We start from the raw sequence: 12,421 nt of genomic DNA, 5'->3' as shown, positions 1-12,421 counted from the left end.
TATGTATTGCCTTCTAAACTAAGTCACAGGAATAAATGTAAGCACTCCTGTATATAGGCATTTATTTCTTGTCACTCCCCGATGTGAGATTTGTCCGGCCGGCTGTGAGTTAAACTAACCATTTACCGCCCCCGAGCCTGCCCCGCTCACCTCGCTACCCTGCCCAAGGAATCAGAGTCTCGCTCTGGGTCATTTTAATCCCTCATTAAATCCTTAGTCCTTTATATACATATACTCTTAAGGTTCCCAGTGAGCGTCCGGCGACATAGTTCATCGGTAGATCTCTGGGCGGTGGCAGCAAAACTACCCCCAGGGTGAGTCCCCCTTGTTCTCCTCAGATATCCCTAGGTGAATTCCCTTTTTTTTTTTTTACAACATTTAGTGTCCCGAATTTCCGGGCACGACACCAGCAGTAGACAAGAGATATGGAGGGAAGAGAGAGAAAATAACAAGAGAACGGCGAGGGAAGTGGCTGGCAAGTCTGGCAAGAGCTGACTTATCCGAGGCTGGAAAAAGGCATCTCCTCGTGTGCAGTGATCATTTTTTGAGTGGTAAGTATATATTTGTTTCCTATTTAAGGCACAACATTCGAATAAAGTCAATAATTTAACCGAGAGACACACAAAAGTGGCACAGGATTCAGTAACTCACGGCGCCACCACTACCACCTGCACTAAAAAGACACAGACCAGATATCTGATCATTGTTCCTTGAAGGAATTCCTTATACTATGAACAATTATATTCTCTGTACCTATTAACGGCATCTTGTACAGGTAAACTAACCATGTCAAATCAAACTTCACCGACTCTAACCCTAACTTTATGACTGTGTTCTCTTACTGTTCATATTGTGCCATGCAGGGCTGCAAAATTTTATATTATATGGCTTATATTGCAATATATTTTTTTCCTGCTTCCCTTTTCAACAGTCAGTCGTTGTTATGTATCTTAGTCAATAACAAGGACTTCATATTGGTTAGGTTTAGTTTTGAACTGAATTTCACTGTTATGTTGTCTGGCACACCTGAAGATTAAAGGCAATTGTTGAGTTGAGCTCCGCAGCTCCAAAAGATGACATTACACCTTCCTATCATAAGGGACTAAATCCATTATTAGGCCTTTCTCTTCTCTTTAATTTTAAGAACTAGCTCTATCATATTATGGTTCAGGGACATGGATTTAGTCCCATAACTGTAATAAGGAGGCGCAATATCGTATATTGGAGGCGCGGAGCTCAACTCAATAGTTACTAGATTGAATTTTATATAGGTAATTTTTGGTTTATGGATTTAAAACAATGCTCACCAGAAAAAGCATGACCTTTAGTCTGAAAAAATAAATGTTGTCTTAGAAAGTGACTGCTGAGGTAAACTCATTATTAACCCTGCATTCTATTTGTTACTTCAGGACGGCCAGCAGTCCTTGAGGATACTAGTAATCCAGACTGGGCCCCAACACAGAACCTTGGTCATCGTAAAGTGTCCCAGGAATTGGTCGCCATCAGTTGTGCTCGGCATCAAAGGATCCAGGAGAGAAAGTTGAAGAAGGATAAGGAGATGTTTATGGCAGCGCAGACACTCATGGACATACAGGAATACACTCAACCTTGCCATGACGAAGTTCATGTTGGTAAGTGGTTATGTTGATATATGCCATCAACAAGTAGCCCGTTCCATGTTTTTTTTTTTTTATGGAAATACAGACCTTTTCATAACAAAAAACATTCATATCACCATAAAATGTAGTCTCATCCTTTTTGTTGGTGTAAGTTAAGAAACCTCTTCTAAAATGGGTATGAATTTTCACGGGTCAAAGTTGTCATGGGAGTGTATTACTATCTTCTCACAATCTTCTTACACCTTTCAGAACAACAGGAACAGTTGTCCCTACTAGCCATCGGCCAGACATTTCAGACAGAGAAGCAAACCATTGTGTCTAGACCAGCTGCCTGCCAGACAGAAACAGTAACAGTTGCAACTGTCGGCTGCCAAAGAGACCTCACCCTAATGGAGACGACCATGTTTGATCAGCAGGATGAGGACTTGAACCAGTTACGAACAGAGGTGTATGAACTCCGTTCTACAGTAGGTGACTACAATAACCTCAACCTCAGTAATGATGATGAAAAAGTCCTTTTTATACAGGGCTGCCAAACTATGCTGTACTGATGTGCATTTTTTATTATGTTTGCCTTAATATTACCCATTCAATTAATTCAAAGCTATCCCCGTTTCAAGAATTTGTTATGTTTCTGATGCATCTTCGTTTAAACACATGCTTCCAGGATTTGGCCTACAGATTTAATGTATCTCTTTCAACTGTGTCAAGGATATTTTATAAATGGGTAGATACAGCAGATACAAAATTAAGACATTCCATTGTATGGCCTACTGGCACAATAGGCTGGGAAGAAAATAAATAAAAAATAGAAAAATAAAAATCAGTCGACACACACACACACACACACACACACACACACACACACACACACACACACACTCACCCTGAGAAATTCCCCTTGCAGTAGGGTTGGGGGAGGGGGGGGGCAGTGTTCCAGCACCAGCAGCACCCCCACATAGGATGAGAGGAGTGCACCATCAGGGGGGACGGCTGCTGCTCGGGGTTGCTGGCTAAGACGAGGGAGACACAGTTAGAGGGGCAGCCATATTAGAATCTCTTGTTGATATTGATAAGTTTAAAGCAAGAGTCAACACCTGCCTGCCACTTTTTGTTAACGGGTGATTTCTCCTCCATTGTTTTTTCTTATCCTTACTTACTGTCTATTATTTCACACACACACACACACAAAAAAAAAAAAAAAAGTGCATAATTATAAAGAGAAGCCCAGGATGAGGTTACAGTATGTAGTACAAGGTTATTAGTGTAGTGAATTAAGGCAGTGGTGACAGACAAGTCCTGGTGCAGCCTTCTCAAGAAACAGACTTAGTTGAACACAAAACACTCACACACACCTTCAGTATAGGGACCTGCAAGGTACTGGCCCGATGTACATTTGCCTCTTATGGCCCGATTGCAGAATATTTATATCGGCCTTATATTGGCCCGATAAACAAAATCCTCGAACTACAACAAAAAGACGTAATGTAGGCTATTTAGTACTGGCCCGATGTACATTTGCCTCTTATGGCCCGATTGCAGAATATTTATATCGGCCTTATATTGGCCTGATAAACGAAATCCTTTATGCCATAGTTCCGTTATTTGCCGGTATCGGCCCGGACTTTCGATGTTTGCTGGGTGTCTTCTTGCGGCCTCACGCTATTTTCTTTTCCCGAGGCTCCCTAGGTTAATTCAAGGTAGATTTCCCCTAATATAGCACTGTGGGGTAGGGCAAGGCGTTTAAACTATATCAAATTAAAAAAAAAAATTAAGTAAAGAAATAAAATTGAAAGATATGCAGTAAATTTTATATTCTCTTCTATTATTTGTCGCTAAAAAGGTTAAATTATTGATAGATAGCGATATATAATAAGTGATTATCTATGCAATGGTCCGTTATCGTACACCTGACACCCACTTTGGAATGTAAACAAGAGAGCATGTGACCTTTCCTAATGTCCTCCATCTGCTCTCTCTCTCTCTCTCTCTCTCTCTCTCTCTCTCTCTCTCTCTCTCTCTCTCTCTCTCAATCTTTATTTGTATTTTATATATATGTATACCGAGAGAGAGAGAGAGAGAGAGAGAGAGAGAGAGAGAGAGAGAGAGAGAGAATTTTAATACCAGATTACATCAAAGATAAATATTTCAAGCTATTTTCACTACTCTCTCTCTCTCTCTCTCTCTCTCTCTCTCTCTCTCTCTCTCTCTCTCTCTCTCTCTCTCTCTAAGTTTAGGCTACAACGTCAACAGTTAGATAAATGAATAGATAGATAAATAGATATATAGATAAATAGATAGATAGATAAATGGATAAATAGATAGATAAATATAGATAGATAAATAGATACATAAATGGATAGATAAATAGATAGCTAGATAAATAAATAGATAAATAGATAGATAAATAAATAGATAAATAGATTTATAGATAGATAAATATAGATAGATAAATAGATAGAGAGACCCCTCTGTGTGTGCTCTGCGCATCACAGAGGTGATTGTCTCTGGAATGGAGGCATACATTCCTCGTACTTTCTCTACTCCTCATGCTAAAAAGCCTTGGTTTAATCATGCTTGTTCTCGTGCTATTAAAGATAGAGAGGCAGCTCACAAAAGGTTCCAGAGCCTTCGAACTCCCACTAACTTTTTGATCTATATTTTCAGCTCGGAATCGTGCCAAATCTATTATCCGACTTACCAAAACTTCTTTTATAAATAGAAAATGTCAACACCTTGCTTCTTCTAATTCTTCCCGTGACTTCTGGCATCTAGCCAAAAATATCTCCTCCAATTTCACTTCTTCCTCTTCCCCTCCTCTCCTTAACCCTGACGGCAGCACTGCCGTCTCATCTGTCTCTAAGGCTGAACTCTTCGCTCAAACTTTCAGTAAGAACTCCACCTTGGACGATTCTGGGCATATTCCTCCTACACATCCCCCCTCTGACTCCTTTATGCCTGTTATTAAGATTCTTCCTAATGATGTTTTCTATGCCCTCTCTGGCCTCAACTCTCAGAAGGCTTATGGACCTGATGGAGTGCCTCCTATTGTCCTTAAAACTGTGCTTCTGTGCTGACACCCTGCCTGGTCAAACTCTTTCGTCTCTGCCTATCAACATCTATCTTTCCTTCCTGCTGGAAGTATGCCTTTGTACAGCCTGTGCCTAAGAAGGGTGACCGCTCCAATCCCTCAAACTACCGCCCAATAGCTTTACTTTCATGTCTATCTAAAGCTTTTGAATCAATCCTTAACCGGAAGATTCAAAAGCACCTTTCCACTTTTAATCTTCTATCTGATCGCCAGTATGGATTCCGCAAGAGGCGTTCTACTGGCGATCTTCTTGCTCTCTTAACTGACTCTTGGTCATCCTCTCTTAGCAGTTTCGGTGAAACTTTTTCTGTTGGGCTAGACATATCGAAAGCCTTCGATAGAGTCTGGCACCCTCTTTCGGATTCTATCCCTCTCTGTTCCTTTATCTCCAGTTTCCTTTCCGGCCGTTCTATCTCTGCGGTGGTAGATGGTCACTGCTCTTCCCCTAAACCTATCAACAGTGGCGTTCCACAGGGCTCTGTCCTATCACCCAATCTCTTCCTGTTATTCATCAATGATCTTCTTTCCATAACAAACTGTCCTGTCCACTCGTACGCCGACGACTCAACTCTGCATTATTCAACTTCTTTCAATAGAAGACCATCACAACAGGAAGTACACGACTCCAGACTGGAGGCTGAAGAACGCTTAACCTCAGACCTTGCTATCATTTCCGACTGGGGCAGAAGGAACCTTGTGTCCTTCAATGCCTCAAAAACTCAATTTCTCCACCTATCAGCTCGACACAATCTTCCAAACACCTATCCCCTATTCTTCGACAACACTCAGCTGTCACCTTCTTCAACACTAAACATCCTCGGTCTATCCTTAACTAAAAATCTCAACTGGAAACTTCATATCTCTTCTCTCGCTAAATCAGCTTCGTCGAGGTTGGGCGTTCTGTATCGTCTCCGCCAGTTCTTCTCCCCCTCGCAGTTGATATCCATATACAGGGGCCTTGTCCGCCCCCGTATGGAGTATGCATCTCACGTGTGGGGGACAGAGTGGAGGCTAAGGCTCTTCGTCTCATCAGCTCTCCTCCTCCTACTGATAGTCTTCTAACTCTTAAATTCCGCCGCGATATTGCCTCTCTTTCTATCTTCTATCGATATTTCCACGCTGACTGCTCTTCTGAACTTGCTAACTGCATGCCTCCCCCGCTCCCGCGGCCCCGCTGCACACAACTTTCTACTCATGCTCATCCCTATACTTGCTCATGCAAGAGTTAACCAGCATCTTCACTCTTTCATCCCTCACACTGGTAAACTCAGGAACAATCTTCCTTCATCTGTATTTCCTCCTGCCTACGACTTGAACTCTTTCAAGAGGAGGGTATCAGGACACCTCTCCTCCCGAATTTGACCTTGCTTTTGGCCACCTCTTCTGATTCTTTTATGGGAGCAGCGATTAGCAGGCTTTTTTTATTATTTTTTTTTTGTGCCCTTGAGCTGCCTCCTTTGTTGTAAAAAAAAAAAGATAGATAGATAGATAAATAAATAGATAGATGAAGAGAGAGAGAGAGAGAGAGAGAGAGAGAGAGAGAGAGAGAGAGAGAGAGAGAGAGAGAGTATGTTTATCTTCATGTGTTTTGAATAATGATAACAGAGTCGATGGAGGAGGCAGTGGCGCCTCTCAAGGTTAGGGCGTCAATGCGCTTTTGTGCACAAGTTCGTCACGCGGGAAGCCTTGGAAACATAATCCACCGAGAGAGAGAGAGAGAGAGAGAGAGAGAGAGAGAGAGAGAGAGAGAGAGAGAGAGAGAGAGAGAGAGAATTTACATAGATTTTACATAGAAAATCAGACCACTCAGACCCCATGGTCCAGACTAGGTGGTCTGTCCTTAAACCTAAGTGATTCTACAGAAGGCTCCAAAACGTTGCATTTCTACTCTAGTTAATATTAAGTTGAAGGAAGTGACGGTCGAGCTTGTTTTTAAAGGAGTCAGTCGTGTTACACTGGACCACTGAAGGTGGGAGCTTATTCCAGTCTCGCACTACAACGTTGGTGAAGAAAAATTTGGTGCAGTCTGAATTTACTTGTCTACATTTGAGTTTTATGCCATTGTTCCTCGTTCGCAAAGTGTCATCGATCATAAACAATGTTGATCTGTCTACATTCGTGAAACCATTAAGTATTTTAAAACATTCGATCAGTTTTCCTCGGAGGCGACGTTTCTCAAGAGAGAACATGTTAAGGGTAGAAAGCCTTTCTTCGTGGGATTTGTTGCGCAAGGAAGGGATCATTTTTGTTGCCCGACGCTGAACACATTCTAATTTAGCAATGTCCTTCGCATCGTGGGGAGACCAAAACTGGGTAGAGAGAGAGAGAGAGAGAGAGAGAGAGAGAGAGAGAGAGAGAGAGAGAGAGAGCGCAATGACTGCCCTCACTCTGACACCGGACATAATGTACAGTATGCGGACGACGTGTCTCAAGCAGTGTCCTACCCCGGACGCTCTCGTGAGATGCTCAATGCACGTTCAGGTAGGCAGATCACCAGGATTGGAGCCTACGAGAAGGCGTGGCGGATACGTACAAACGTGGCAAAGGTCACCGTCATTCCCTTGGCGACACTGACCCCCGCCCCGCTCATAGTCGATAACGAGGTCATCGATTTTCGCCCGCAGGGAAGACTCCTCGGTCTTAAGATCTATCACAACAGTGCAATCCGATTGAATCCTGAATCCTTCAAGACCTTCAACTCCATCTCAACAAGAGTAGAATAACAACGTTTCTGAGTCTTCTGATTACTGTAAAATCACTAAATCACTAGGACAGACGACAGACCTGGAAGTCTGGGGTCTGTGTGTGGTCTGATTTTCTATGTAAATCTATGTAAATAAAAACGTGGGCTCACTCCCCACGTCACCGAGAGAGTGGCGAAAGCGAGGGTGGCGCTGAACACGTTGTGTACCGATTCCGGAATCTCGAACCCGGAATCAAGCTCCATCTCGTCAAGGCCCTGGTGATCCCTGTTCTCACCTACCCCTCCATCCCCATCCACGGGCTGAGTGCCACAGCCCTCAGCCAGCTCCAGAAAGTGCAAACCGCCGTGCTAGGGTTCGTGTTTAGCACCAGGTGGGAGGAGTTCAGAACGTCGCGATCGCTGCACGAACTGGCTGCTGTCCCTGCAATCAACGTCCGGCTATCTCAGATGGCCACGGCTGTCTGGGAGAGTCTGGAGGCCGGTTGCGGGGCACAGTTTCAAGAACTGATGCGCCTCCACCAGGAAGCCCCTGAGAGGAACCACGGATGGTTCCCGCGGAGCCTCCGGCCACTACAATTAGACGCAGATCCTGACCCTTGCTACCGCGGACGCTCCCCGTACACATCCGCGCGCCCGTGCATAATCGTCTGCCTGAGAGTGTGGGTGTGCGTGTGTGTGTGTGTGTGGGGGGGGGGGAGTTGCGTTTGTACTGTATTGTATCTCATTTGTATGTTTCCATTGTTTTGAGTAAATGTCGTACTTTAGTGATTCTATGTATCTCTGTATATGTATATGTATGTATGTATGTGTCCATCTGCATCTGCATTTGTGTTTGTATCTTTATTTAAATCTGCACAGAATTTGTATCTCTTTTATTGTTCTGCGGCCGTGTATGTTTCGTACGTATGTGTACCTGTATCTCTAAGTGTGCCTGTAGCTGCTATTTTTATTATATGACTTTGTACATGTTCGTAGTATCATAGTATGTATCTCTGTAAATGTGTTTGTAGGCTTATAATTCTGTGTATGCATTATATTCTTGTGTCTGCTCTTGTCTAGTATCTCTGTATGTATTATATTGTTTCTGCACTCACTTCTATCTCCAATTCTCGAAATTTAAGTGTAATGTTCTCCATAGCTGTCATGTCCTTTCCTTTTCGTAACCTTACCTTCAACTTAAAACGTACTTCCCAAAACAGCAAGCCGTCCGCCCGGCGCCCCTCTTTCTCCTACTTTCGCTCTGTTTACTTCACCCCCTTTTTTGTTTTCCTCTCATGCATTTGAATTGTTTAGCTTAGGTTAGGCTAAGTCATATGTATGTACCCTCCCCCCCTAAGTAAATATCCCCCTTCTTTTCACAATAAAAATCTGAATCTGAGGAGGAGGAATATTGGAGGAAAAAGAAGAAAAAGAAGAAGAACGAGAGAAAGAAGATGAAGAAGAAATGGAATAAAGGGAGAAAGAAGAAGAAGACGAAGAATAAAAATAAAAATAATGAGAAGAGAAAGAAGAAAGAACATTAGTATAACACACACACACACACACACACTCATGTGTGCCTCCCCGGCGTGGTCATCGTCACTTACCCTCACCCAACAACAGGAACTTGAGAGGGTTCTGAAGAGGGCATTCAGGGTCATTTTAGGCCCTGACTACCACACATACGACAATGCCCTGACCACCCTGAGTCTCCGAGGCTCTCTGACAGGCACCAGGACGCCCTCAGAAAATTCGGCATCTCCCTGCTTCACCATCCTCGCCACCGCCACCTCCTGCCACCCGACGCGCCGCGTCCCACCCGCTCCACCAGACACCACAACGAACTCACCACCTTCAGGGCGCCGCGAACTGACCGTTACAAACGAAGCGCAGTGCCGGCGATAGTGCGGATGATTAACAATGCCCAGCAGTGATAGTCAAACCCAAAGGGCCGCGTGGCAGGTTAGCACCTCGCCGCCACCCTCTAAGTGCCCCTTCACACCACCCTCCCTCTCCCTTTTGTCTCTATTTTTAGCTCTCCCAAACCACCCCCCACCCTCTCCCCCCCTCTAGTGTAGCCTTTTTAGTATTAGATTATTGTATTTTTAATTTGTACATTTTCAGTCTAATGGCTGCCATACATTAATAAACCTGTTATTATTAATTCATTATTATTATTATTATTATTATTATTATTATTATTATTATTATTATTATTATTATTATTATTATTATTATTATCTCTCGTGGCGCCAATTTGGGAGAGAGAGAGAGAGAGAGAGAGAGAGAGAGAGAGAGAGAGAGAGAGAGAGAGAGAATTTCAATACCAGATTACATCAACGATAAATATTTCAAGCTATTTTTCAATACTCTCTCTCTCTCTCTCTCTCTCTCTCCAAGTTTAGGCTACAACTTCAACAGTTTAATAAATGAATAGATAGATAAATAGATAGATAAATAGATAGATAAAAAGATAGATAAATAGATAGATAAATACAGAGATAAATAGATTGATAAACATATAGATAAATAGATATATAAATAGATAGATAAATAGAGAGATAAATAGATTGATAAATATATAGATAAATAGATAGATAAATAGATAGATAGATATATAGATAAATAGATAGATAAATGGATTGATAAATGGATTGATAAATAGATAGATAAATAGAGAGATAAATAGAGAGATAAATAGAGAGATAAATAGAGAGGTAAATGGATTGATAAATAGATAGATAAATAGAGAGATAAATAGATAGATAAATGGATTGATAAATGGATTGATAAATAGATAGATAAATAGAGAGATAAATGGATAGATAGAGAGATAAATAGATAGATAATAGATAGATAAATATAGATAAATAGATATTTAGATAAATAGATAGATAAATAGATAGATAGACAGATAGATAGATAAATTGATTGATAAATAGATAGACAGATAAATAGATATATAAATATATAAATAGATAGATAGATAAATAGATAGATAGATAGATAGATAAATAGATAGATAAATAGATAGATATATAGAGATTGATAGAGATAAATAGATAGATAAATAGATAGATAAATAGAGAGATAAATGGATTGATAAATAGAGAGATAAATACATAGATAAATAGATAGATAAATAGGTAGATAAATAGAGAGATAAATAGATAGATAAATAGAGAGGTAAATAGATAGATAAATAGATAGATAAATAGAGAGGTAAATAGATAGATAAATAGATAGATAAATAGATAGATAAAGATAGATAAATAGATAGATAAACAGATAGATAAATATACGGATAGATAAGTAGATAGATAGATAGATAAATAGATAGATAAATAGATAGATAAATAGAGAGATAAATAGATAGATAAATAGATAGATAAATAGAGAGATAAATAGATAGATAAACAGATAGATAAATAGAGAGTTAAATAGATAGATAGATAAATAGAAAGATAGATAAATAAATAGATAAATAGATAGATAAATATATAGAAAAATAAATAGATAGATAGATATATACCTAGATAAATACCTAGATAAATAGATAGATAAATAGATAGATAAATAGATAAATACATAGATAAATAGATAGATAAATAGATAGATAGATAAATAGATAAATAGATAGTTATTGATAGATAGATAAATATATAGATAGATAATTATATAGATAAATAGATAGATAAATAGATGTATAGATAAATAGATATATAAATAGATAGATAAATAGATAGATAAATAGATATATAAATAGATAGATAAATAGATAGATAGATAAATATATAGATAAATAGCTAGATAAATAGCTAGATAAATAGATAGATAAATAGATAGATAGATAGATAAATAGATCGATAAATATATAGATAGATAAGTAGATAGATAGATAGATAGATAAATAGATAGATAAATAGATAGATAAATATAAAGATAAATAGCTAGATAAATAGCTAGATAAATAGATAGATAAATAGATAGATAAATATATAGATAGATAAATAGATAGATAGATAGATAGATAGATAGATAGATAGATAGATAAATAGATAGATAAATAGATAGATAGATAGATAGATAAATAGATAGATAAATATAGATAAATAGATAGATAGATAGATAGATAGATAAAAAGATAGATAGATAAATAGATAGATCGATAAATTGAGATAGATAAATAGATAGATAAATAGATAGATAAACAGATAGATAAATATATTGTTAAATAGATAGATAAATAGAGAGATAAATAGATAGATAAATATATAGATAAATAGAGAGATAAATGGATTGATAAATAGATAGATAAATTGATAGATAGATAGATAAATAGATAATATATAGATAAATATATAGATAGATAGATAAGTATATAGATAGATAGATAAATAGATAGATAGATAAATAGATATATAAATAGATAGATAAATAAACAAATAGATAAATAGATAGATAGATAGATAGATAAATAGATAGATAAATATAGATAAATAGATAAATAAATAGATAGATAGATAAATAGATAGATAAATTGATAGATAAATAGCTAGATAAATAGATAGATAAATAGATAGATAAATAGATAGATAGATAGATAAATAGATAGATAAATATATAGATAGATAAATAGATAGATAGATAAATAGATAGATAGATAGATAAATGGATGGATAAATAGATAGATAAATAGCTAGATAAATAGATAGATAAATAGATAGATAAATAGATAGATAAATATATAGATAGATAAATAGATAGATAGAGAGATAAATAGATAGATAAATAGATAGATAAATAGATATATAGATAAATAGATAGATAAATAGATATATAAAAAATAGATAGATAAATAGATAGATAAATGGATAGATAGATAAATAGATAGATGAATATATAGATAAATAGTTAGATAAATAGCTAGATAAATAGAAGATAAATAGATAGATAGATAAATAGAGAGATAAATAGATAGATAGATATATACATAGATAAATAGATAGATAAATAAGTAAGTAGATG

The 12,421-nt window shown here is 38.1% G+C and overlaps 1 long non-coding RNA gene across 1 annotated transcript; it reads left to right on the top strand.

The window, feature by feature from the left end:
* The first annotated feature begins 270 nt into the window (after window positions 1–270).
* LOC126989513 (uncharacterized) lies at window positions 271–2,492 on the top strand. Its single transcript, XR_007743398.1, has 3 exons — window positions 271–551; window positions 1,410–1,631; window positions 1,869–2,492. It is a non-coding gene; the product is annotated as an uncharacterized LOC126989513 (long non-coding RNA).
* Window positions 2,493–12,421: the final 9,929 nt, after the last annotated feature.

Source organism: Eriocheir sinensis, unplaced genomic scaffold, assembly GCF_024679095.1.
Source record: "Eriocheir sinensis breed Jianghai 21 unplaced genomic scaffold, ASM2467909v1 Scaffold12, whole genome shotgun sequence".
Taxonomy (NCBI): Eukaryota; Metazoa; Arthropoda; class Malacostraca; order Decapoda; family Varunidae; genus Eriocheir; species Eriocheir sinensis.
The sequence above is the reverse complement of the archived record's forward strand: the minus strand, read 5'-3'. Positions and strand labels throughout refer to the sequence as shown.